This window comes from Chroicocephalus ridibundus, chromosome 1 (assembly GCF_963924245.1).
Source record: "Chroicocephalus ridibundus chromosome 1, bChrRid1.1, whole genome shotgun sequence".
NCBI lineage: Eukaryota > Metazoa > Chordata > Aves > Charadriiformes > Laridae > Chroicocephalus > Chroicocephalus ridibundus.
The window spans coordinates 84,209,563-84,236,020 of record NC_086284.1 but is presented as its reverse complement, the minus strand read 5'-3'; positions in this window follow the sequence as shown (position 1 = coordinate 84,236,020).

The window sequence follows — 26,458 nt, the reverse complement described above, 5'->3', positions numbered from 1 at the left end:
CAGGCTTTTTGTGTACAATAGTGATTCTTAAATCCTTGGGCACCAACTTTCCTGCTCTGAAATCTTCCAAACCGCTCTTGACAATATTATTCTGTCTTCATAGCCTGAAAAGAACTCAGGAAAGTCATATGTAAAGCTAGCTTTATTGTAGCTAGTGCAGAAATTTGAGCTTTGTATGTGGTATAAATCTTATATCTCAGCAAAGTTTTCCATTTCCTCATGCAACAGGGATGTGCATGCACAAATCCTGGCTTTGCACATCAGTTGTTGTACATGTGTCAGTCAGGCACATGCAGAACTGCGATTCTGTCTGAGAAGTAGGATCCAAGGAAACAGCGTTAATAACTGCTGCTCTCCTCACATATCCTTGTCCGCTCAAGTCCCTGGGAGTTGCCCTGGTCCTAATACCCTATTTTTCTTTTATAAAAGAAAAAAAAAACAACCTTCCCTTTCTTTTTCTGAGGCCAAAAATTGGGCTACACAGACTTCAACCCAGGAAAGCCAAGAAGGATTTGATTTTTTTAAAAAATCAGTGTTAATGGGTAGGGTGTAGGCAATTAAATCATTATCACAGTGTTTAAGCTGCGTCAGTGAGTTGCATAAAGGGAGCCAGCGGGAAAGAGGTAGAAAAGATACTGTTCCTTTCATTTTCTCAACAAGCCTAGAAGTGTATTCCAAGCTCTTTAAGTAAACTTAGTTACTGACGTTAGGAAGACACCCGAAACTAAATAACACAAATTCTGCCTGCAACATAGCCCCTGTGGACACATGAGAAGAGGCTGTTCATGATGAGATTGCCTTTCTTGACATGGATAGAGTTTTGCACCCAGGCTGACCAGGTCCACATGTATGAGAATAGTGATCTCCTTGCATCCTTTGGGTGCCTTGCTTCCCCTTGGAACGAGTGAAAGATTCACCATACCAAAGGAAGGGGTTAGCTTAGCATCCTGCAATCAGAGTGCTGGCACAAGGGAGGGGAGAAAAGGAGGAAGAGTGAACCTCCCTTTCAGCATCGGCTGGTTGTAACATGGATTTGCACCCTGCAGACTTGCCCACGCTTGCCTCTTTGTTTCCTGCAGATTGTACAATCCATTTAAACCGATTAACTAATGGGATACAAATTCACAATGTACCCATGTAACAATCAAGCCTGTATTAAGGAAAAGCATTTTAAATTCCTTCTCTCACCAGCTTTGGCAAAGTGAGCTTGACTCCAGCGCAGCTTGGTGCCCTGGCCCCCTGTGCCCTGCATCCCTGCTGCTGGCAGCAGGTCTCTGCACTCCCACCCAACCCCAGCAGCTCCCTCCAACCCTGGGCACAGTCCCCGTGGGGCTGTTTCCACAGTGGGGGGCTGACGCAGCTCTGGCGACCCCAACCTCAGCTTGCCATGCCATCACACAGGGAAAGTGCGGCACAAGCCTAAGCTTTCCTCATGCTCTCTTTCTGCCCCTTCATCTTGTGGACACAAAAGAGCAAAGGGATCCCAAAGACAGGGGGAGAAAGAATGGAAACAAAGGTGAGATGGATTTTCCCTGGTCCATCTCAAATTTATTCTACACTCCTCACTTTGAGAAGAACTGGTCAATCTCATGTGCCCTCAGCACTCTGAGTAGGCTTTTGGTTTTGATTAAAAATAACCACAACCTAAAACAAATTAAGATAACTACTAGATTTTTCTCTTTTCCCCTTTAAGAAGCCAGAATAGATGAAAGGAAGAGTTAACATCAGGAATTTTTCCAGATGAGCTTTCTTTTGATGTCCTGGTGCAGTCTGTATTTATTAACAATATTTAATGCCTGGTCTCAGGTTAGTGATTTATTTTTTTAAAATTTATACAAGCATGATGAAGGGATGCTAGTGTTAGAGTTGTGTTTCAGTCGTCTTGGTTATCCTGGAAAGGTTCCTGTCAGGCTGGATAGGAAGGAAATAGAAGGTTTAATGACATCAAGGCGTGGGTTGCTAATACTAACACATGACCTCTCATTTTACAGCAATAGGTGAAAGATGCACTTCTGCTTTAGAAGGAGAAGCATTTCGTGCTTTGAATGGTGAGAGAGGACACAAGTGCGTGTTGTTTCTTTCAGAAAAGCTTTTACTCTCACATTATCAGGAGAAGAGATGGAACCTCAGCAGACTCACTTTTAAGCACTGAGGAAATAGTCAAGTTTCAGAGTATTGGCATCTTTTTTTGAACTAAAAATTGCTCGATATTTTTAACCCTCCAAATGTATTTTAGCATCCAAATTTGCTTTAGGAGGTTTCCCCAGGCAATTATGTAAAGAAAGCAGCCCAGTACTATTCATTTGTCTTTATCTTGCTTCATGCTGTGCTTGGTGGCAGAGTGTTGTTCTTCAGTTTCCCATGCTTTTTCATGAAAAATGAGAACTCTGAATTCTTCGCTGGACAACGCAGTTCTGCAGTTGTGTTTGTTTTTGCAGATTAAAATCCTGGTTTAGCCCTGTGTTAGCTTTGGACCTAGCAGCTAGTGTGAGCACAGTGTAGGTTTGGCTGCTATATTTCTCCAGGTAAAGCACAACTGGCGAGTCTTAGATCTTCCAGCCCAAACCAGCCTTTTCTATAGCACAGCAATCAGAAAAGAGTTCAGAGATCAAGTTCATCCACCAGGTTTGTTGGGGTGGTTGAGCTCCTAACATTGCTCAGTGTTCGAGAAGGGTGAGGAACCCCGGGCGCTGGTAGTGGAGGGTGGTAGCAACAATTTTTGGTGAAGAGCAGAGGGGAAGCACACACTGAACGAGAAGAAGAAGAGAAAACAAGTGGAGATGAGGGAGAGAAAAGAAAAGGAGAAGCAGACAGAGCAAGACAGAGAAATAAGTAAAACACAGCGGTGCGCTGGAGCTGTGAAAGCAGAAATGGAAGTGAAAGAGGGGGTGTTTCGGGGGGACACCCAGCAGCAGCCCAGCCACGGCAGGTCAGCGCTGTTCGGCTGTTCCATGCTTGGGCCCCGTGTGGTTCCCTGGCACGAGTCCCGAGGAACGGTCTCTCTCCTGACTGCTGCTCAGGGACACCATTGCGCCCACCAGCCTCCAAAACAGTCCTGGCCTCCTCTCTTCGGTCGGGCACAGGAGTACTAAATGACACTCTCCGGAAAGGGAGATTACCACAAAATAAGTGGGAAATCCCTCCTGCCTAAGGGACATAGCAGGGAGTCAAAAAATGCAAAATCTCAAATCTTCCCATCACTGCAGTTATTCGCATTGCTCCTGATCTATTTTTATGCTGAAGTAGCTTCACATAAGGCTGCCCCAGTTGGCTGAAGCTAATTAAAAACCGAAACAAACAAAGGCTAGCACGTCCCCATGGTCAGTAGCCTCCCAATAAGCAGCCAGCAGCCAGCTTATTGGGAAAGAGAATCCTTGTGAAGTTAATTTCATTCTGCTGCGTCAGCATTTCTGGTGTCTGTGTCAAAGAAAAAAGCCACTTGCCTGAAAGAAGCTCCAATTGATCTGAAGTCCAAACTAGCCCTAATGTCTCATTTCCATATCTTTCCTATTTGTTCACTAGCCAAGACAAGTTCCCCTTGCCTTGCCAAATTTTCAGAATTTCAGTCCTTGCTTGGGCTGTAGGTTTGGGGGGATTTTTTTTGTGTATGGTTTGACTTGCTCTTTTTATTTTGTTCCTCTTTCGTTCTACGTGGTTACGCAGCATGGAAGAGCTGAGTGGACAGGAATGCACTCCTCTGGCCCATGCACGTTTTCACATTAGGCAGGGGCAACTTGGAAGGGTGAACTTTCTTCTGGAGCCCCGAAGAATATTACTTCCTAATATTCAGTTTCTCTCATAGCTGTGGAAGTTGTTAGTGAGGCCAGTGTTGCTTATTCTGTAGTATTTGTCAAGTTGTGCTGTGTGAATCCAAAGGAACAGCTGGTCTGAATTTCTCTCGAAATGGTTCTCTCTGAGCATATTTGGCTCATTTCTTTAATTGCTGCTTTGGTTTTGCTCTGCCTGGTCTCCATGCCACACCACTGGGACAGCCACGCTTAGAGCAGAGCTTCCTTTTGAAAGATGTTGGTGATTCATATGCTCCTACCACGACCCTCTGCAGCCCGCTGAACAACTTCTTCACTTGCAGAACAAAAACCAAACCAGAAATAGGAAGTTCATAGTCGGGTTGCTGGTGTTGTAGAACTGAAGTAATACATTAATAAATTAATCGTGCAGTCAGCTGACACGCTCTCATTTTGTCCTCGCAAAAGGTTTTGTGATGGCGCTTTTGCTTGGCTATTCAATACTCTTACACTGCTTTGCAGATTGGTAGCTTAACCTGTCAGTGAAGGTACAGAGCAGGATGAAGCATCAATGATAAACATTAAACTTTTAATTCACTAACTCATTTAATGTCAAGAGTTTGCCAAAGTTTGAAAAAAAACACTTTATGACGGAATCGCCATCTTGATTCTTACAAGTACAGATTATAACCAGACTGCTAATTTCTTCACTAACTATTCATTTGTGCTCATTGTAGGCTATATTTTTATAACTTCTGTCAGACTAGTGCCTAAGCCTACCACAAAAATTTCTTCCAACCCTTCCTTTTGCAGTGACCTTTCCGTGCAGATGCTCCGCAGCAAAGCTGGTCCCCGATGAACCCGACGGGGACGAGTCAGGAAATGAAATGCTGAGAATCTCAGGCTTCAGCTGGAAGGCAGCCAGGGTGCACGCCGACAGCAGGCAGCGAGGCTTCTGCCTTGAATGTAGGTCACCGCTCACTTATGGAAATTCACTGCTCACGCGAAGAGTGCCATGAAGCAGCGCTTTAGGGAGAGGAGGCAAACGTGCAACATTTTCTGTGCGGTAATTACAGCGGTGCGAGGGGGAAGGCTCCTGATTGCTTTGGGTTTCTCTACTCCGTTTTCACCACCTCTGTAGGAGCAAGGCATATGAGTGTCTGACATCACTGGAGAGATTCCTCGAGGGCACATTTTACTTGGAAGCATAGTTTAAATACAAAATTTCTTGACATAATTGAGGCATCTGTCTTTTGTCTTTTTAAACAGATTATGCTCAAGAAGTTGTTCCAGGCTGAACTCCATTGTCAAAGCGAGGAGCTGCCTGTGAGTTAATCTCCCCATTGCCTGCAGATCCCCACGCACAAGCTTGCCTGCAGCAATTAATGGGGATCTTTCCTCGCTTGTGGAATACAAACACACACACAGAGATATGCAGTGTGGAGACCTGACTTCTCATGGGCTCTACTAAAACCAACTGCAGAGCATGCTTACTGCTTGCATGTAACCACACAATTAAATATGCTGGGTATTGTGCTCTGAAAGCAAGGAAGGAAGAAAGAACTAGTTTGGTTAAAATTAGAGCTGACAAACCTTTCTTTGGTTTTCATTTCACTGAGTTGTCATACTCATCAGAAGAACATCCTCTCTCTTGTACCTCATTTAACCCCAGGACAGTAATGGCCAGTTCTCTGCCACTTCTTTGTCCTTTGTTTTGGAGCTCCATCACCAGTTGCTTAGTGCCCTGCTCTGCTGGCTGCTGTCGTCGCACCATGCCGTCCTCCTGTACCTTCGATATACCTTAATGCGTCTCAGGTGTGATGATGCAATGAAAATGTAAGGGCTCAAAAAGAGGTCTCAAGAGAGCTCACACTGAAAGACTTGTACTGGTGCTTCAGTCTCACAGGTGAAGCAACCAAGGCCTTTCATACTGGCGATCTGTTCTGAAAAGACAGCATCTCCTGTTATTAATAATGCTGTTCACACCTTTCCATCCTCCACGCCATATATACTGTCCCTGTGCATTTACATTGTGTGTTTTTCCTAGTCCCTGCAGGCATTCCTCTCTGTTACACTAAATCTTATGATAAAAATGGCTTTTCTATCCCTCCTTTGGCACACCAGCACTAAGATTGGCTCTTCGCTGTAGCTTTGGGCCTAAATCAGAAGTTGCCCCACGTCTGTGCCAATGGGGCACTGTATGAATTATGTTATATTAGTTACTGTGAAAAAAGAGCCTCCTATCCACCAGCAGAAGAGGAGGTGTAAAAGGAGAGGATGCTGCTTGGCAGAAAAAAGTAGGACATCAGGCCCAAATCTCATACTGTCTCAGTTCTGGCTTGATGTCATGATTATTTCATCTTGTTGGGAAATACTGTGGTTAGAGAGATGGTGCATCTCAGTTCAGTCACTCGGAGCTAAGAGGAGAAACTCATGCAAGTGAGTTTCAGATCCCAAATCTGATACATATTTAATACAATTTTTAACACAACTGTCAGGACAAAATACTTCACTGGACAGTGACCAGTTCTGCAGAAATACATATAGTATTTAGGAAGGATGTAGGTACCTACATCTAAAACGACACTGCAAAAAACCCACACTGGCCCTGGACTCTTAGGGAATTTTTTTCCTAATACTGTTTCAAATTCCACTACCCCTAGAGATGCGCCTCTGAACATGCCTAGAAGTGCCTTGCTGCTAACCTGGTTGAACAGGTTGCCATCTGAGACCGATCAGGATTCACAGATTGGAATACAAATTCTCCGTTCTATCTGTTAGCAGCCAGCCAGCCAAATTTTTCAGTTCCTGCCTGGCTTAATACAGCTAGTCACAGCGTTTCTGAAAATGGCCAGCTTTTCACTGCAGGAGTCAGCCGCAGCCACAGCTCTTTCTCTAAGATAATAAATACTGAGTTGCAATTCTGCTTCTGCAAGGCTGTGTCACTTGTGCTCCAAAAAACCCCACCACACTCTAGCCAGAGTCTGGGCTCCAGCTCCAGTAAATCACTTTTAACCTCCCTGTGCCCCGGGTTGCTGAGCTGTGGGACAGGCATGCTCTGAACGCATCGGATGCTGAGAACCTTCGTTCAGGGTTTGTGCAGTAACACATACAATGAACTGTCGGTGGGACATGTCTGCAAAGCCTCTAGCTCCAAAATACAAGCCTCTACCAATTTAGCACAGGAATAGCTCCGTTAGATGACAACATCAGGAAGTGACTGTACTTTATTCATGCACCTATAGGAAAAGGGTATGATAATATGTGGCTGTTGTGCAAAATTAATAAAATGCCCAAAGACCCTTAGTGAAAAGAGCTGATAGAACTTGAGTTCTCAGAGGGTAAATTATTTATGATCCACCTATCTGAATTATTTATCCCCCATTAATTTCTATGCCCTAGAGAGGGATTTCTATTATGCAGCTCTAGTCATCTAAAAGTTGGATATCTAGTCAAAGTTGATTGTCTAAGGTCACTCAATAGTGCAAATATGAGCAACTCCAGAGGACGAGTCACCCCTCCTACCTTAGTCTCCTCCCTTAGACTCTCCGCATTGATCAGAGAAGAAGCTGAGATGCCTAGCTCAGGCTGGAAAGCCACCTTCAAATGCTAAATCCGTGCAGGGCCCACTCTGGGTATGCGATTAGACCCTGGCATGGGCGCACCGGTGAGCCTGTTGCTGGCCCGTGCTGGGCCAGGGCTTGTTGCAGGCAGAGCACCCTGCCCGCTCCTGCTCCCGCTGCCAGACTCACTCCAGCACAGCTGAGTGATAGCAAGAGGTTAATGATTTGGGAAAGACGATGGGGATGGGCTGAAGGAGAGAGAAGAGGAGGAGGTGAAGAATGAGAAGAAGAAAGCAAAGATTCAAGATGTGGAAATCAGCTGCAGGAAAGGCAGCAGTAAGGGGAGAAGGAAAGAAAGGAAGAAAAGGTTGTTTGGCAGCAGCCAAAAAGCCCATACACCACTTGCAGTCATCGTTTAAGGCTGGTGCTTGGCACTCCAGGCAGGAAGATGGATGGGTGCATGACCAGGCAGAGCCATCCCCCAGAGCAGGGCAGGCGCTCTCCTCTCGTCTCCTCTGCCCGGCTTTCCCAGCACTCTGCCCTCCTCCGAGAAGCTTAATTAATGAATCACATTGACAGCCAGGTGCTGTAAATCACCTCCCGTCATGCAGCTCTCACGCTTCCATCCTCGTACATGCTCATTCGTTACCGTGGCTGGGCGTGTCAGAAATAGGGCTGCCGAAGCAAAGCTGTCCGAGGGAAGAGAGGCATTGCTGCCCCGCTGCAGCCCAGCGCACCTCGCTCCCCATCCTCCAGAGAACTGCCTCCACGAGGCATTTAACGGGAAGGGCAGGAAGATAACCGGCACTCAGACGTCCTGAATATGCAGATTTATATTTGGAGGCTGTTACAAATACAATTAGCTTAAAGCATTAATCAGGGCTTTTTTACGCATTTGCTGCAATGAGACACAAATGAAAAGAGTCATGAGTGCATACTGAATGTAAAGGTTAATCAAAGGCAGCTTCTTCTTTTGGCAGCTACATCCTTCTGCTGGTCTTTGCCAGGAAACATTCACTTCATTGTTTCTCTCTTCTTTTTTTTTTTTTTTTAAAACCATATATGTCCAACCCCCCCACACTCAGGTTTTCTAAAAATTAGAATTATATCACACCCATTTTAAGTACCTGGAGGAGAAAATGGTGAACCTGTAATGTTTCAAAGCTGCTTTGACAAACAGGTTTTCAGCTTTAGTAGTTTTGACTGAGACTTTTCTATACATATTATAAAAGGTGCTGACTGATCCTTTGTTGCAGGCATTGAAGGTAATCCCTTTAAGAAAACCACCTGAGCTAGCAGAAAACCACAGAGCAGTCCCAGCCCATCAAGAAGCTGTATGGGCCTGTTGATATACCTGTTCTGGGGTCATTACCTTTTATACGCTGCCCAGCTGGGAAGCATTTGGGAACATTTTATGGACCGATTCAGCATTAAATGGTGGGGTGACTGCAGACTGCAGTGCAGGATAGTAGCACCTAAGCCAGCTTGCGACAAGCCTATGCCAATTTAAGATGCTGTTTACCTGGTAACATTCACTTTGGGGAAACACAGCTGTTGCCTGTGCTCTCATTTGCCTGAGCAGATCACCTCGCACAGCTTCAGTCACAGCTAAGCTGTCACAGAAGCCCCGATGGCAGAATCTGCAAGAGAAGCATTAAATCAAAGCACCACAATTCAGTTGGACAACGTCCAGGTCCCTTGGAGCACTTCTCCCCTTGGAGGGAGAACGGATGTGTATGTGCAGGGCAAGGCTTGTAGGGCTTCCCAGAGGGACAAGACTTTTAGGACTTCCCAGGGGGGCAAGGCTTGTAGGGCTTCCAAGATCCTCCTGCTGCTGTGAGCCAGTGCTGGGACAAATCCAAGTGGTGATGCTTGGTCCTTTGGTGCAGCAGCAGTGCTGACCTTGGCTCCACTCTCTGCCATGAGCACCACACTTCCCATAAGTCATTAATTTTTAACTTTCTTCAGTCCGTGCCAGGAACGGAATTGCTGTAAAATAATTCATACTGAATTTGAAAAAGAGGCTGAGATAAACCAGGAAATCACCTTTCCTCGTTGAAAGAATTTTACTCCCTAAGGCCTCATAGGTACAGTAGGACTGTTTTCACATCCCACCGTCTCTGTCCTTCCTTTCTAACTCCACATTGTTGGTTTTTTTCTCACCATAGAAAGTCTCTAATAATTTCCTTCTTCATATTATAGAATCACAGAATGGTTCGGGTTGGAAGGGACCTTAAAGATCATCTCGTTCCAACCCCCCTGCCCTGGGCAGGGACACCTCCCACTAGACCAGGCTGCTCAAAGCCCCATCCAGCCTGGCCTTGAACTCTTCCAGGGATGGGCCATCCACAGCCTCCCTGGGCAACCTGTTCCAGTGCCTCACCACCCTCACAGTAAAGAGTTTCTTCCTAACATCTAATCTAAATCTACCTTCTTTCAGTTTATAACCGTTACCCCTTGTCCTACCACTATTCCCTGATAAAGAGTCCCTCCCCATCTTTCCTGTAGGCCCCCTTCAGGTACTGGAAGGCTGCTATAAGGTCTCCCTGGAGCCTTCTCTTCTCCAGGCTGAATAACCCCAACTCTCTCAGCCTGTCTTCATAGGAGAGGTGCTCCAGCCCTCTGATCATCTTCGTGGCCTTCCACTGGACCCATTCCAACAGGTCCGTGTCCTTCTTTTGTTGAGGACTCCAGAGCTGGACGCAATGCTCCAGGTGGGGTCTCACCAGAGCAGACTAAAAATGTGATATTCTTGTGGCACTTCCAAACTTAGCTCCCTGAATTATCACCTTGTTCAAATTTCTCATTCTCTACTCTTCCCACTACTAGAAAGGTATAAGGGCTAAATAAGGCGAATGAGAGTTTAACCCTACAACGTAGTTGTACTTTTCCAGTCAGGCTCTGGTTCTTGACCTTAAAATGCTTACATTAAAGATTTCCCTTCAGACTTAAAATAGATGCAGTTAACATGCCCAAAATTTTGCTAGAGAAAGGCAGATTTCTGAGTTTCTTCTGGCCTGATGAAGTAAAAACTTACTTTTGGATCTGTTCTCAAGACACATCAAGTGATCATGCTGTCTGCTTTCAAATCTTCACCTGAAATGAAAGTGAGTTTCCATCTTGGTTTCTCACCCATGTTTAGACTTTTTCTTTTAAAATTTCTAATTCATCTCACAAGTTTACATGGAAAGTATGGGTGAGATAAAAAGCCCACTTTGGGTGGTTTGCTTTGTCCATGCAAAGCAATAGACTTTATAATCTCGTTGGTTTTTTTCCTTACATACTGTGGTTTTAAAGGCAGTAGATACCATTGAAGCGCGTTATCTACACCTGCATTACAAACATTACTCATACTGCCCCAAACACTCAAGGGAATTCAGTGGTGACATTAAGCTGACAGCACTGCAGCAGAAGAAGCTGAGGTCTTCTGCATCTGAGCTTAGTCACGAGACATATCTGTCCGTTGTTATTGTGCCGCAGGGCTCTGCCCTTCTGACTAGCTGTGATCCATCCGGAGTCCACAAGAAGGGATAAAATACTGCTTCAGTCACGGGATGGAATGATTCCCTGCTGTGCCAAAACCCCCAGCCACCCAACCACCTGGCAGGTGCAGGTATTTTTGCTGGAAGTCTTGATGATAACAGCTTGTCCATCCAGGTCAGGAAAAGGTAGACGGGTGGAGTAGCCCTGGGAACCCTTTATAACACAAGTTGTTAATAACCCATTCAGTAGACGGTTTCCATCTTCCAGACAGTCTGATAATGACTTTTCACAGCACTTAAGCTGGAGAAGGTCAAGATTTCTTCTGATAAAATGAGATTGGTAGTTTGCAGAGAAATGCAGTTTCCTTGCAAATTGAACAGTTACTGAAGAAGACCAATTTTACTATAATTTTGACCAGGAAAGGTTTGTTAGATACAGAGAGGGAAATCTCATCTCAGAATTATTTTGTTTTAGTGATGGAATGCAATTCACATTTCCTAATACAAAAAAAGGAAGAGGAAAGGGGAGAAGAGTAAAAGGAGAGAAGGGAAAGGAAGGAAGGGCAAAGATCTGCTAACTATTGGAGACCATAGCCTATTACATGTGAAATTATTGTGCTGTGAAGGTAAAAGTTTGTTCTGTTCTGCTCAGGAATTTAGGTTCATAAGGCAAACATCATTGTGCTGTTCAAATACAGCTTTTCAATGGAGCAAATACATTGGTAAACATCACAAGCCGTGCTCTAAAAATACTTTATTCTGCCAAATTCTGAATTTCTTTGGGCATTTCCTATTATCTCTTTAGTGGACACTAGCTAACCAATCTGCTGTGTAACCAGTTTGCCTCGCTAGTATTGTAGGATAAAGTATCCATGACATGATATCTCTCCACAAATACAATGATTCAAAACTACTTGTATGACTTACGTGCTGCCTGTCCCCACAGATATTTCATTTTTCTCCATGGCTGCGTTTCTAGATTTTATCTTATTGACACTTACCATAGTATTTGTTGTGTGGGTGTATTGCTGGTGAATAAAGCCTAACTAGATTTACTTTACAAATGCTGTGAGTTTAAACTCCAGTAACCACTCTGAAAGTTATTATGCCTTATCAATGTGCAAATACTATGTTCCTACCCACACGCCTCTTGCAGAGCTGCAGGTCTGCAGACGGGCTTTGGCAGTGCTTTAGGCTGTAGTCCCTTTCTCCTGCTCAGTTAGTACAAAAGCCTAGGCAGAGAATTAGACATCTGTATATGTTTGGGAAGCTGAATCAAAGGGTCCAAAAGGTTTTTAGCCATTATTCTGAGTTTGGGCCTCTGTCTGTGCATGTGTGTGCACACGTAACCATGGTGTATATCTGCACAGAGGTTCTCTACCAAAAAAATTTTCTTTCTGCTTTCCATCCCTCCCCCACCTCCACTGACGACAGCTGAAGGGTACAGTAAAGGTCAGCTATAGCACGTATAGAGGAGTAGGAGACAGGGCTACAGCATATCGGAGTCTACGTGTTTTGCTCTGGCAGAGCAGCCCACAAGGAGATGGTACGAGGTGACACCAGTCCTGGGGACAGTTCAGAGCTGCCTTCCCATCGGCAGCCTCCCGTCCCATCCTTGCTTTTCTGCTCTGACAGTGAGAGCACCTCAGAGCCTGGCTGCGCAGACAACTTTTAACAAAGCTCTTTGAAAACCGGCATGGCCATTTCCATCCAGGAACCACGTGAGCATTACTCAGGACATACACTGAGGTTCATGAGACCTAGCTCTGGGAGTACAGACATGGTAATTTTCTTCAGCTAGTGGGGAATTTTGCCCCCCGTCTTCTTTTCTGTTCAGTTCCTATGGCAATTTCTGTCATCACCAGACAAGAGAGACCTTTAATTCTGGCAGATAGCATGGGGGAACTAGGAATCCTTGTTCCTCATTACAGCGTTAGACTTAGCAGTCCCCAAGCTGTTATGAAACGCTGCAGAGGGGTCACAACAGGAAGTACAACCATCAGCAGCAAGTAAAATAAAGGCTTTCCTTCCTATTCTAAGATTTCAGAACTTCCTTATCCTCCAGCTCGAAATCCTCTTACAGCTGTTGTGTTTATTTCAGGGATTATTTTTTTTTTCTTTTTCTTGTTTCTGCCTGGGCCGTGTTAAGGACCCACCACCTGCTCCCTCCTATGGCATCCTCAATTTGCATGAAAAACAGGCAGAAGGAAAATAAAAGATGCAGCTTAATCAAACCTCAGAGGAGACCTTGAAGCCTCTGGTCAAAGGTCTGCAGACCGCATTAGGTACTCACTCCCTTGGCTCCGTCTGAGCTCCTGCCACAGTTCTGTGCCTCGTTCCTCCAGACTCGTTTCTCTTTTTCTAATTAGGCATGGTGCTGCCATTCAGGATGGAAAGTAATCTCACAGCCTATTTAATATGTACCTGTTGACTCCCACACAACAATTTAATCAGAATTTGATAGGGTCTGGAGGCAATCCGTCTGTTTAGAGGCCAAACAAATAAAAGCTGTCTGAGAAACTGCTCTCAAAACCCAGAAGAGGGATTATTTCCAACTAGGTGCAAAGCCTGGGTCAGATCCTATTCATTTTATTTATATGAGCAGTCAAACCATGAATGGCACGACACGACTGAGCTAGGTAAGCAGGATCCAACCTATTATTTTCAGCTCCCTGAATACCCCTAGTCCTCATTCATCAGGGGTCCCAAGGACCTTTTGACCGCAGTCAGACAACACAAGCAGCAAGTTTAAGCACGGGATTATCTGAGCAGTTAAAGTTAGGCACATGCTTAAACGCTTGCTGAGTTACAGTTCAGAGCAGCTCTTGGGGTTTGGTCTTCCCTGTTCTCATTTGTGGACACGGAGGAAAGTCTTTGTGAAGACGTGGCTGCTTCTTGCTTTCACACAGATTAATACGGTACAGTCTGCTTTTTTTTTTTTTTTTTTTGTCAGCTGGGGAGATTACTGTGTGTGGGAACTTCTCAGGCTGCACAAACCGAACAAAAAGCAGTGACCCCCACTAGCTGGGTTTCTTTTCTCTCCTTTAAGGCTGGCTGGCTACATGGGCAGAGATGTAAAAGGGCTATTGCATAAATCCCAGGAGGATGGATGAAAAAGTGGGTTCCTGGGTATAGCGCAGCCAAGTACTACTGCTGTTGGCAGCAAAAGCGGTGGCTGCAGCTCCTGGCCAGGGCTGTGGGCAGGAGAGGGAGCTCGGCAGCACAGACAGCAGTTGTGGATGGTGCCAGAGCAGCATGCCCACCTTGACTCACACACTCAGCACCCTGTTTTAGCAGGCACGTAAAGCATTGCTCGGTCATCTTGGCCGTATGCATGTCTGTGCTTATTTGGAGAAAAAAGATGGGAAAAACATAATGTCAGAGCCAGGCTGAAGCAGACGCCCTTTTAACTTTATCCTTAGCACTCTGAGGAAATTACTGCTTGGCCCCATGCCACGGACAGCTGGCAGGTTGCAGGCGACCTACCTGTCCCCACCACGTACTTCCACAGCGCTCTGCTTTCGTTTCAGGGTCCCGTAGCTGCTCCAGCAGGAACAGCCCTCAGGCCTCCCACTGCAAAGCAACCTCTGCATCCCCGGGATTATGTGGCTGTCAGGGCCCTGGGCCTGTTCATTTTCGCTTTGCCAGGCTCCGCAGGCAGGACGCAAAACGACACAAGGGGGAGGGCAGCGGGATGTGGGCTAAGCGTGTACCACAGCCTCTCAAGGGTACCCAGAGGCTATTATTAGCCCCGAGGTGTTGATCCAGCGGCCGCTTCTTTGCCTCCATAAGTCAGGTAAAGACTGCAGAAAAGCTCCCAAAGGAGTGAGAGGTGACGGACAAACTCACCACTCCCCTTCAGAGGACATGAGAAAACTGTGACCCAGAAGGCTCAGCCTCCTTGTACTGGTTTTCATTGCAGCTTGTATGGGGCTATGTTTTGGATTTGTGCTGAAAAAAAGAGTTGATAATTCAGGGATGTTTTCGTTATTGCTGAGCAGTGCTTACAGAGACTCAAGGCCTTTTCTCCTTCTCAGATTGCCCCACCAGCGAACAGGCTGGGGGTGCACAAGAAGTTGGGAGGCTGACCCCAAGTGACCAAAGGGATATCGCATGTCATATGACATCATGCTCAGCAATAAAAAGCTGGGGGAAGAAGGAGGAAGGGAGGATGTCTGGAGTGATGGCGTTTGTCTTCCCAAGTAAACATGTGATGGAGCCCTGCTTTCCTGGGGATGGCCGAACACCTGCCTGCCAATGCGAAGCAGTGAATGAGTTCCTTGTTTTGCTTTGCTTGCACACAAGGCTTCTGCTTTACCTATTAAAGTATCTTTATCTCAACCTATGAGTTTTCTCACTTTTACTCTTCTGGTTCTTTCCCCCATCCCACCAGGGGAGAGCGAGGAAGCAGCTCTGTGGGGCTTAGTTGCCAGCCAGGGTTAAACCACAACGCCCCTTCAGCCTCCTTCAGCCTCCATCCATCCTGGGCAAATAGGCGGTGGTGCCGGTTTGCTAGGAAGTGCTCAGCAAAGGAAGGTAGCAATAGAAACTTTAAATTGCGTTTTTTACATTGCCCCATACAATAATGCCCAAAGCCTGAGGATTCCATTGACAAAATCAAACCCATAACATTGCATACATTCCTCCCTTCGTTAGCCCATTGCCTCAGATTTTGTAGCCTTTATATTACATGTTGCAGACGCTACACACGCCCCCACACACTAATCTAAGAACAGGTGTTCATTTTGCAAACAGCTGTTCTGCTTGAATATGGCACTGCCTTGCCTGCCTGTCCCTGCCCCAAAGTGGAGATGGCTCCCTGTGCTCCGCAGCATACGGAGAAAGAGGGTTCGTGTGAGATCCCCCTCATCCTCTTCAGAAAAAATGCACTGGCTTAGTTCACCCTCCCCAGGAAGATGCTGATTTACAGGACAGGTAATGTGGAAATTAGGCTGTTTGAAAACATTGCAAATTAGACATTCAGAGCCTCCAGACTCTGTAACAAAACTTGGCCTTTGAAATCTATCGATTAGAAATTCTCTGTACTACCACTAAATGATTCAGAACATCTTATTAAAATCTCACTGTGAAGTAAAATGGTGTTGTGCAGAGGCATCCACATTTTTTTCAAATCCACTCTCAGACTTGACTCCAGTTTTGCACATTATCACTGATTGTGTCTACAGTTCTGAAACTTCGCAAGACTTCTCTCTCCCACCAAATTTGAAGGACCAATACCTGACATGAAGAGTCCAGTGACTAAATTTAAGTACAGCAGTGAAAAACATCAAGTCATTGAGATTCTTACAGTGTTCCTTGTTAATGTGCAGCTTCTTTGAATGTGCTACATAAAACAAGGGTAGCAAACTTCACACAAAATAGTAGCACTACAAAACACAGCTGGATTAAAAAATAATGGATCTTTCTTGAGATAGGTGCTTGCCTGCGAAATTTCAAATGAACAATAATCTTGGCGGATAAATTAATTTTTTAGCAGATATAAGCATCTGAAATAGGAGAACTTTAAAGAATAACGGGCACAATTTGCACATCCAGAAGATGTATACACTTACACACAGAAATTCAGACACTGCTTTCAGAAAGTCCCTCCAAAATACCCTTTCTTCCACATTTATCTTTTTTTTTTTTTCTTTCTTTCTTGGCACTCGTGAATATCTTTTAATATTCTTATGAGTTTGTCTGCTCGTGATTCTGATGAAAAAATAATCTTTTTGATCTAAGCTGAAATAGAATGAATTAAGCCCAAGCCTCATTGATATTAGCATGTAAATGGTGTTCATGGAGTCAGTGCAATGCTTATTGTAAATGGTTGTTGCAATACTGCATAGTACTTTGGAGGTTCAAAAAAGACAAAATTTTTATTGCAAAATACCATTTTTATTACATAGGTCTGTACTGTACTGTAGTGCTAAATGCATTCACTAAAAATATCTATGAAGCATTATTTTTTCCATATTTTTTGTAGCCAATATTGCTTCCATACAAGGGTGCATTTTAAAAGGCAGTCTGCAATTGCTCATCACCAGCAATTATTCCTAATAATATCTTTCAGCCACCGAGCTATTCAGCTAGACATGTGTAAGGTAGGGCACACCTCACTGAGGAATGAACTATGTTCTAAGGTCTTTTTTTTCTTTATACAGTCTCCTTCTGCCTAGAGACACACCGAACTGATTTTGAAGTCCTGAAAGAAGAGGGAGGTAAAGAAAAAGCAAGCAACATGGTGAATGAGCTGGTCAACAGGGCAATCCAGAGCAACAGTTCAGGTGTCATCTCCTAAGGGATGCTGGTGTGCAGTTCATTACTATAATCGCTAGCTCTTCAAGCTGGCAACAACTCTCACCATTCCTTTGTATTTACAGCAAAAAAAATTTAGTTCTTTCCCAGTTTGTTAATACAGATCATCAAATCTCTCTCTCCAGTCTGTGTCTGAAGTGTAGATGCCCTGAAAAGGGCTCACAGCTCCGGTGAGTGCTTCTCCTTCTAGTGCGCTTCATTGCACGTAAGTTGGCAATCACCATGTCTGAGCCCATCTTATGTCAGAAGCTGCGCAGGACTGGGCCAGTTCAGTTCTCGTGTGACACCTTTGAGAAAACCCCAAGAGCGCTAGAAAGTACAGGTCATTGTTTGTTATGGGACTGCCCTCTATTTGAACGTTTTAATTACTTACAGACAGGCAGGCTGGATCACCGAGGCTGCACCCAGCCTAGCGCACCCCCACCCTGGGGCTCCCCAGCTGCTGCTTCCACAGCACCCAAGCACAAGGTGTCCCAACCACGGTGCCTCTTCTGGAGGACCAGGCACCTGCAGCTCGGTGTTGTCCGAGGCCATTTCCACTGCCACCTCGTAGTCACAGGTAACGGGCAGGAGAGGTGTAATCCAGCCTGATCCACGGGTAATTGCCTTCTCCACAAGCCACAAAAATCTTTTCAGCATCCTAATTCAAATGCAAGGGCCATCCTACAGATTTACAGAGAAAATGAGAAATCCAGTGTAAGCATCACCATTCTGGGTGCCTGTGTTCACAGTGAGTTTATAAAGTGCCAATAGAAACTTCTCCCCTCTATTTGTGCAAAGTTTGCATTTCCCTCTCCCAGTAGTCCCTCCTAATCTGATGGGGGAAATCTGCTTATGGCCCTAATTCGGGTAATTAATTTAACCTTGAGCAGATCAGCAAAGCATGCCAAAGAAGCTGTCAGCAGTGCCCACCCAACTTCTCCTCTCTAACTGTGGCCAGCCTCTCAGGCTTAAGGCAAAGGTAGAAATCCCCTCACACATCTTCCCCAAACTGGTTATTTATTAAGGAGGAAGCTGGCAGGTGATGTTTCACAAGGTTAGTTTCTAAATCCAGGACTGCCTGTATCAATATCCTTATCCTCTAATTTCAACCATGCTTCTTCCTCTTTAGTATGCACTCTCTGAGTAATGTATTTAGAAGAAGTAATCCTATTCTTTCCTAACTTTCTTTTTGCTAAGCTAAATAAGACAAGATCCAGTAATCTCATCTCATTAGTTACTCTCAGTTCCCATATTACTTTGTAGCTTTTCTCTGCTCCCATTTCAGTTTAATTTTTTTATTTATTTAATATAGAGCAATTCTAATATTCTCATGGTATTCATACCTATGCCTTGTATAGCTGTACTAAAGCTTCCTTTTTCCTGCTGAACACGCTTAGATTGATGCATGATAGAAACACAGCATTGTAGGATTGGAAGAGGTTTGCCTGGGACTACACCAGCCATTCAGTCGTGCTCCTCACAGACCCTAGAGACTGAATCCCAGCAGTATCACACCGGTGGTTCACAGACCTTCAGCCACCGATCCACATTCCCCCTGTCTTTCCAATGGGACCTGGCTTCTTGTGAGGCCATGCCCATGGCTTTGCACTTGGTGCTTCCATAATTCATCCTGTTCCCGTTGCTCTAATTCACAGGCTCCTCCAGTCCTCCCAGAACGATGCTCCTGCCCTCTTCAGCATTAGTGACCCTGTGCCACTTCATATTGCTGACAAATGTCTTCAGCTTACACCAAATTCTCATACCAAGGTCAATAATGAAAGAATTGGACCGCGTCGGTTTCCAAACACGTCCTTGAAGAACGCCACTAGTACACGTCCTTGAAGAACGCCACTAGTAACCTCGCTCATTCTGTCTCCCCTTGACACGCTCACCTGCTCCCCACTCTAATTCCTGTGCAAAACCCACTCACCTCATCACATAAGCGCTTGCAATTATCGTTTCAGCAATGCTCAAGGCCCATGAACTTATTCACATAAAGCATAGAAAACAAGTGCTCAGTAAAATATTTTGCAAGGTTTAAAAGCAACCTTTTCTGCTTTTGATAGAAGTAATAATGAAGGCAAGACCTCCTCTTGTAATCTAGGGCAAGGCTGATGTAGGAAGCTTTTTTGTTTTAATTCTTTTAAAGTAAGAGTCAAAAGACTGAAATGAGAACTTACGAGGTATAAATATAAATTTTGCTTGTTTTCTGGTGAACTCCAAAAACACTGAAGCCAAGCTATCTCTACCTGATATAAATAATATTAAGAATAATTCATCTTCAAATGCATTAATGACAATAATAAATAATATGCAAATAATGAGAATAAAAAAATAGAGAAAAAGTATTGAATGGTGTAAAAATCTTTAAAAAGTTTAACTTTGGTAAAACGATTGTTCTGCAATTAGGCAGCTACTGAATATGACTTAAAAGGAAATTCATGTACTTTAATAACACCTTGGAAATTGTCGTATAGCAAATATTTATTGAAACTTCTTCCATTCTCCTCTATTTCTCACTCTCTTTGTAAGACCTGGAAATAAATTGGTTTTGTAAACTGTAAGTATGAGAATTTTGAAACAGCTAATCTTCACAGGATATTACAGTCATAAATTACCTTCAAAAAACTTGAGGCAGGAATCTGGTATAGGAATCAATACATTATTCAGTTATGAGGAACTACCTCCAGAAGCTGTTATTAATGGGCGCAAAGAGCAGTAGCCAATGAGTTCTTCTCATATTGCATTATTAATACTCAAATTGCAAATTTTCTGAGATGAATCTGAAAAAAAAAAAAAGACAGTAGGATATCTGATTCGTGCCAGTCATGATATGAAAAGAAATACATTTTGCATGCAGGACTATTGTATCTGCAAAAATTGCTGCCAAATTGCCTCTGAAAACATCAAGTCATCCTTTTGTTCAGTTTTCTATTATTTACTAAACCATTTATGAATGTCTACAATCAACAGCCCTTTCTTAAATTATCTAAAAATACCATTCAGTGAAATTCTCAGATCATTTCCTATTAAAACACAAAAAGGCAGTTTTATGGTTAGAAAGCAATAGATTTATAGATGCATATGAAGTTTGTCAGCTCTGGATACGGGATAGAAATGGGGAGCTGACTTTCATGGGTATTTCTTCAGTTATCCCTAAAGTTATCACTCCCTATCTTTCGGAAACATTGTCTAGTGCGTTTTCCTGGCAGGCCAGCTGAAATACAGGGTCCGAATCATCGGACCTCAGCCTTCCTCCTGTCAAGGGGTCACAGCTCTCCCCCGCCAGCCTTCTCCTTTAAGTTCTTTATTACTTGCATTTCTCATTACTTCAGACACTGCTTTGTGGAGCAAACCAAAGTCTACTGCTCTGAATATTTTCTCTCCCCCTCTGCATCTACACACATCTCCTCTGTCACTGGTAAAAGATCACGCCTTGGGTGACGTGATGCAGAGAGGGCTTTAACACACTGATAGCCAAGGAAACCTTCTGCCCCAGGTGGTTTGCCTTCTTGAAGGGGTTTGCCTCCCGCCTTCAGAGGCTGCCGCCATTTGTTTAAGCAAGTCGAGAGTTTAATGTAGGTCACTACGAGGTATAGGACCCCCCTTTGCCAGCTCAGCGTCACCTCGCTGGCTCCCTGGCTGTGCTTGCACCCGCCCTGAGACCCAGCCCCATCCTCCCCACTGCGGCTGTGAACCGCTGCGGCTCACAAGCCCTCCCTCTGCTCAGAGCCTGTTTCACCAGAAATCCAGCGAGTGCAGTGAAAACGAGCGATTGCAAAGCTTTTCACACCGTGCAGTAGAAATACACACCGTTTCACAAAGGAGGGGGAGGGTCCAGTCCGCAGGTTAACACCCTCGAAGTTAGCAATCCAGGTGGCCCAAATTCAGAGGCGTGGGGCCGAGCGTGGGGCAGGCGGCCACGGACAGCATCTGCCGGGGACGCAGCATCCTGCAGGGAACGTGGCAGGGCAGCAGGAGCTGCAGGCAACAGGTGGGGAAAAGGCATGGCCATGGGCCACCCTCCTCTTCCTCCTCCCTGCACCGCTCCCAGATCTTCACGTGAAAGCCACAGGCGCTCCCCAAATCTCCATCCGGACGACCCCCCCCCCAGCACTCATAGGAGCAACAGGGTGCTCTGGTTCAGTTCCCCTGGTGAGATGCTGGTTTTGGGTAGATGGTGCAGCCTTAGCGTAAAGGGTCAGAGCAGCTGCTGAGCCTCAGGTGAGAAACGGAGAAGGATGTGGCTCTGTGCAAATTTTAACTGCCCCGTTCCTGTGACCAGGAGCTGCAAGATGAGACTGGTGAGGGGAAAGCCTAGGAGATATGAGGGGCTGCCACCGGCCTCAGGCAATCAGATCCCCGCTGCGGGCTAGGACAGGCTGGCAAGGCCCCTATTGTTGCTCGGGGCTCCTCTTTATGGAAATCCTAAACTTGGCTGCATTTTTATTTTCATATTTGGGGTAAATGAAGAACAGTTCAGCAATTCGGAATGAGTAATTTTTGATCGCTTCCTCCTTTGTTTGACACAAATACCGCGCCTCTGGCTTTCTTTGAACTCAAGCTAGCAGCAGTAAAGACGAGCAGCCGTCTCTGGCTTCCTCCGGGCTGCTGAAAGGAGCTATTTGCAAGCGTGTGCTGTGGGGAACAGAGTCATTTCCTTACCATGTTTGGCCAGAGAGAGAGATCCCACTAAACCCGGAAGCGCTCATCATTGTGCAGTTCGGGAAAATATTTTAAACATCTCTTTTGCCTTCCTGCTCACCCTTTTTTTTCTTTTTTTTTGAAGATGCATATAATTCTACATTACATTGTTTGAAAACAAAAAGGCTGAGCCGTCTCAGGCTTGTCTCAACAGTTTAATTTCACAAAGTAGGGTTCTGCGGACGAGCTGAAACTGGCTGAAATGCAGCCCAAGCTTCAGCAAATGCTCCCAGGGCTTTTACTGAGCAGAGTGGTGGAAGCACCCAAGCACCTCATGTGTCCCTGCCTGAGTGAGGTTATACTAAAATTGATACAAAACCAACTAGGATATGAAAGAAATTAAGCACTGAGCATGGAAGCGGCAAACACTGAGTGAAGGACTGCTTTAAAAAAACAGAGTTTTAGCACCGTCTACAAGAAAATGAAATTAAAATGAAGTCATTTTCCATTTTTCAAGCAAGCTCTGCTGGGGTGGGCACTGCTAGCTGGACATCAGTTTTAAATGCTATTAGTTATGGCTTTTTTTTTTTTTTCTGTCTTATGAAAGGTCAGCGTCTCGAAGAATTCAAATCAGGCTCGCACCTTGGGAGCAGAATGCCTATTCGTGTCTTTCTTGGTGTAAGCAGCGCCCAGGGATGCGCCCAAACACCCCGGGGGCCGAGTGCCAGCACTGGCTGCCGAGTGCCCGTTTGGCACGGGAAGCTGGTGCGAGCCCCTCCGCCGCATCCGACTTTGGGGATTCCCGCTGCGAAAGGGCTCAGCGAGGGCTCAGGGAGCGCAGTCGGGGATTAAAGCCCAGTGCTCCGGGTTTTGCTGGCAGTCACAAACAAATGGTGTAAGCCAGAGCAGGCCTGAGGCTGAACCGTAAGGATCTAAGTAAGGTTGAAGGGTGCCAAGCGGGCATCTCGCAAGATGCTTGGGCATCTCCCGCAGGCTGTTTGGGAGGGGATGTCCCTCTTGTCCCAGCTGGGTGCCTGCGTGCCTCCTGTCCCCCACCCACACTCCAGCAAAGCACGATGCCAGTACGACTCCATTTGCAGAAAATCATTGGGTTTGCTCTCAACGCACCTCTTCCTAGCAGAAAGACTGACCCCACGGCACTGTGCAGCTGTGGGTGCCCAAGGCGCCTGGCCTGAGACGTGCTGGGCCCTGCGGTGCCTCCCTCTGCACAGCCCCACGACTGCAGCAGGAAGCCGGCAGCAAGAGGAAATCCATCCCTTTCCCAAGCACAGCCCCACATGTGTTGGGGCACTTTGTTTTTTTTCCTCCCCCAGGACTGGGGCTTGCGGGGGGGTGTTCCTGCTGTGTTACTGGTTTCAGAATCCAGGACTAAGTAAATCCACATCTATCCGGGACAGGTCACACTCTTGTCCTCTGCCGCAGGCTGTCGGTGCTCCCTCGGAGCAGTGCTGGTGAGAGCAACCCCAGGGAGCGGGATGCCTGGAGAGACCTTCCCCCTCGGCTGCCGGTCGGCAGGGCAAGGGGTTCCCTGCCTTTCGCTGCCCTGACACGCCACAGCACAGAGGGGTCGGAAAAATCCTCCTCTCTGGGAAAGCAGTTGATCCGGCTTCTACCGGAGGAACATTTCAAAGGCAATTATCGGGAAGAAAGAGCAATTCTTTATTAATAGTAATAATAGTAACGGTGGCGGCGGCAGCAACAACGGATTGCATTCATCATTCTCTGCACTGAAAAGCTTTTAGCGTCATCTGCCTTGGTTTTTACATGAACAGCTTCTGGGAAATTAGAGCTTATTGATTTCCCTGGGATTCATCCCATTCCCTGGGATTCAACACGGGTTTAGGAGGATCGTTGCTCTGTGACTGCAGCTGCTTCACCGGGCAAGGCTGGCGACTCCCCACCTCTGCAGGCGCTTGGAGGCCACGTGCAGTCGTGCAGAGCCCCAGCATCCCACCCAGGCCATAGCTAGAGATCAAACCTGCACCCCTGGGAAGAAGGTGTGAGTGTAAGGATTGTCTGCTGGAAGTCCCTGCAATGAGAAGGAGCAGAGGAAAGGCCCTTCTCTGACTACCGTTGATCCGATGCAAGTACAACGTTTTCCAGCAAACTTTTTTCCTGAGAAAAAGCTGGGTTATCAAAATGTTGAATTATCAAAATGTCTTTTCAAAGTGCCCATCTACAGAGAAAGGTTACGCTTGTACCCAAGCTAGGAGTTTCCAGTCACTTTGGAGCCGGCTCTTTCCTCCATCTTCCAGCTGGTTGTTTTCCTGCTCTGAAACCTCAAACACTTCCACAGGATGAAAATAAAGATTCCCAGCCCCACACCCTCGCAAACCTGTCTGACACCCTCATGCCAGGGAGAAGTGCATTGCTGATGTAAGGGACAGCACAGCCAGACTGCTGCCCGTATTTACCCTCTGCGCCTCATCTGAGACCACGTGCCACCTCACCTCTTCCACCCTGAGGCTCAGGCTGGCCTTCACCTTGGTCCAGTGCAGCCCCGCCTCTTAAATTCACGCCCAGTTTCCCCTCCTTTTCCTGTTTTTGCACACAGTTTCTCCTCGCTTCCTGTCACACTTCAGTGCTCCCCAGGCTTGAGAGCAAAACCCTTGATAAATGTCACTGCTGGTTACTACCATGAGCCCAAGACAGCTGAGGTTAACCATCAACCTTTGTCTGTATCCCATAAGCGCCTAAAAGATGAGCAGCAGCGTTTCCAAGGTTAAAAGCAAAGGCTTCACAGTGCCAGTGGTGGCACCAAGCAGTCCTACCATCACCTAAGCAGTGGCTCAAAGCCTGGTCCAGACCACCACACATGCGAAGGTTTTCTGGTGGATTTAAAGGATAAGGAGATAAGGGAGAACCAGGTACAGCCATGTGTTATTTGCATTGGCTTTTGCCTTCAGTTTATCATATCAAATATTACTCAGTTTATTGCCTGGTGAACCGATGGTTGCTCTGCGTGGCGGGTGGCAACACCCTGCCTGGGGACAGTGCCGTGGAGGCTCCCCCACTTCCACAGCCTGAGCCTACACCCATGGGCTCAGGGACCAAAACAACGTGAGAGGACCGTGGGAGGGAAAACCCTGCTGGGTAGAAGCTGTGACATCCACTGCACACCTACCCCGTAGTCTCTGAGTCATCTTGAAAGCAGCGCCTGTGGACCCTGCCATGCTCGCACAGCCATTTGCCCGGACAGATGTCACCACCCTCACGGTGTGGTCACAAGCCAAAGCCACCTTCCTACACCCTCACAACCAAAAGAGTGAAACAGAGGTGCCTCCAGAGAAGTACAGCCTGACTCACACAGCTAAATACAGCCAACAGGGCAGGTTTCTTCCTCATCTGCTTGTCTCCCATCCAGCAGAACAGCTCTTGAGCCAGTTGGCCAGAAGTGATGGCAGGGTTTAAGGTGTTGCTTACTGAGGTGCGTGACAAAAGTGGCAGAAACCACTCCAGGTACCTTAAATTACCTGTGACTCATCTGTCTAGGAAGCCATGCCCCTTTTGTGTTTATCTTTTTTACCGGTTTTATACTGTCTGACACTGTACTGGTTCTTGTGTTTTATTAGACTTCCAGGTCAAGGGTTTTGAACTAGTTTGTCATTATCTTGTTGTGCAATAAAATTACATATGCCAGCTTGACAGTGCAAAATTTTGGATTCCAGTGCAGATTTCAGTATTTCTTGTATCACATGTAGTTCTCCAGGTGTCTGAACGCTTATTGAGTCAGTAAAGACTTCCTGCATTTATAACAAACAGATTATATGCATTGTCCTCCATGCACGCCAAAGTTCCCTCTTCATGACCTCTGTCTGACTCCATCATTTCAAGGCCTTTCCTTATGCAAATCCTTGAACATTAGCCTGTCTGAGCTAGTATTTTCTGCTTATGTTTTACACTGCACAACTATGGAAAATAAGGCTGGAAGGAGCTTTGACAGGTCATTAGGTAGATAGACTCAACTCCAGCCAAATATCTCTTAAATTAAGAACAAATGATTACTGACTCCACAAGATCACAATATCCTGGGACAAGGATCTCTGCAGAAGGAATATAGGTCAAGGACACTGGCTGACATGGGCACAGGCTTGGATTTGCAGCCTTAGGCAGGAGATGATGCCATTAGCTCCTTGAGTGTATGAGGTCTTTGGTGGATCTTCTGTGTTCCAAACATCAGAGTGAGAAGGATGTCCCTGCCACTGGCAGCGCGTTGATGGTCATCATGGGACTGCACAGATGAAAAATGATACTAATGCATGGAGTAAGAATGTAGAAATGCAACACATCTGTTCACCTTAATACTTTCACAAGCTTTTAAAAAATGAAAGTTGATGAACTGCCGAGTTGTCTTTGAGGCTGGTGTACCCATAGTCACTGCAGGAGGGTACAGTCACATATAACAACATATGAATGCAACTGACGTTGCTATGTGACTGGGTATTGCCTGCCTGGTGTAAGTAATGCCAGAAGAGTCACCGCATTGCCAATATTCATCTCGCTCCTTGGAGAAAAGGAATGACTGCAAGCGATAGCCAAGCAACGCGCCACAAGAAGTACTGCAGCACTGATCTGGTGTGATATCTCCAGTCTAGTGACACACCTGGTGAAAGAGCAGGGGAAGAGTTCATGCCGTGATGATCATATGACACAAATTGTCTATGGCTTCTGCTACCCAGTGCTCATGCTGTCCCCTAGCATG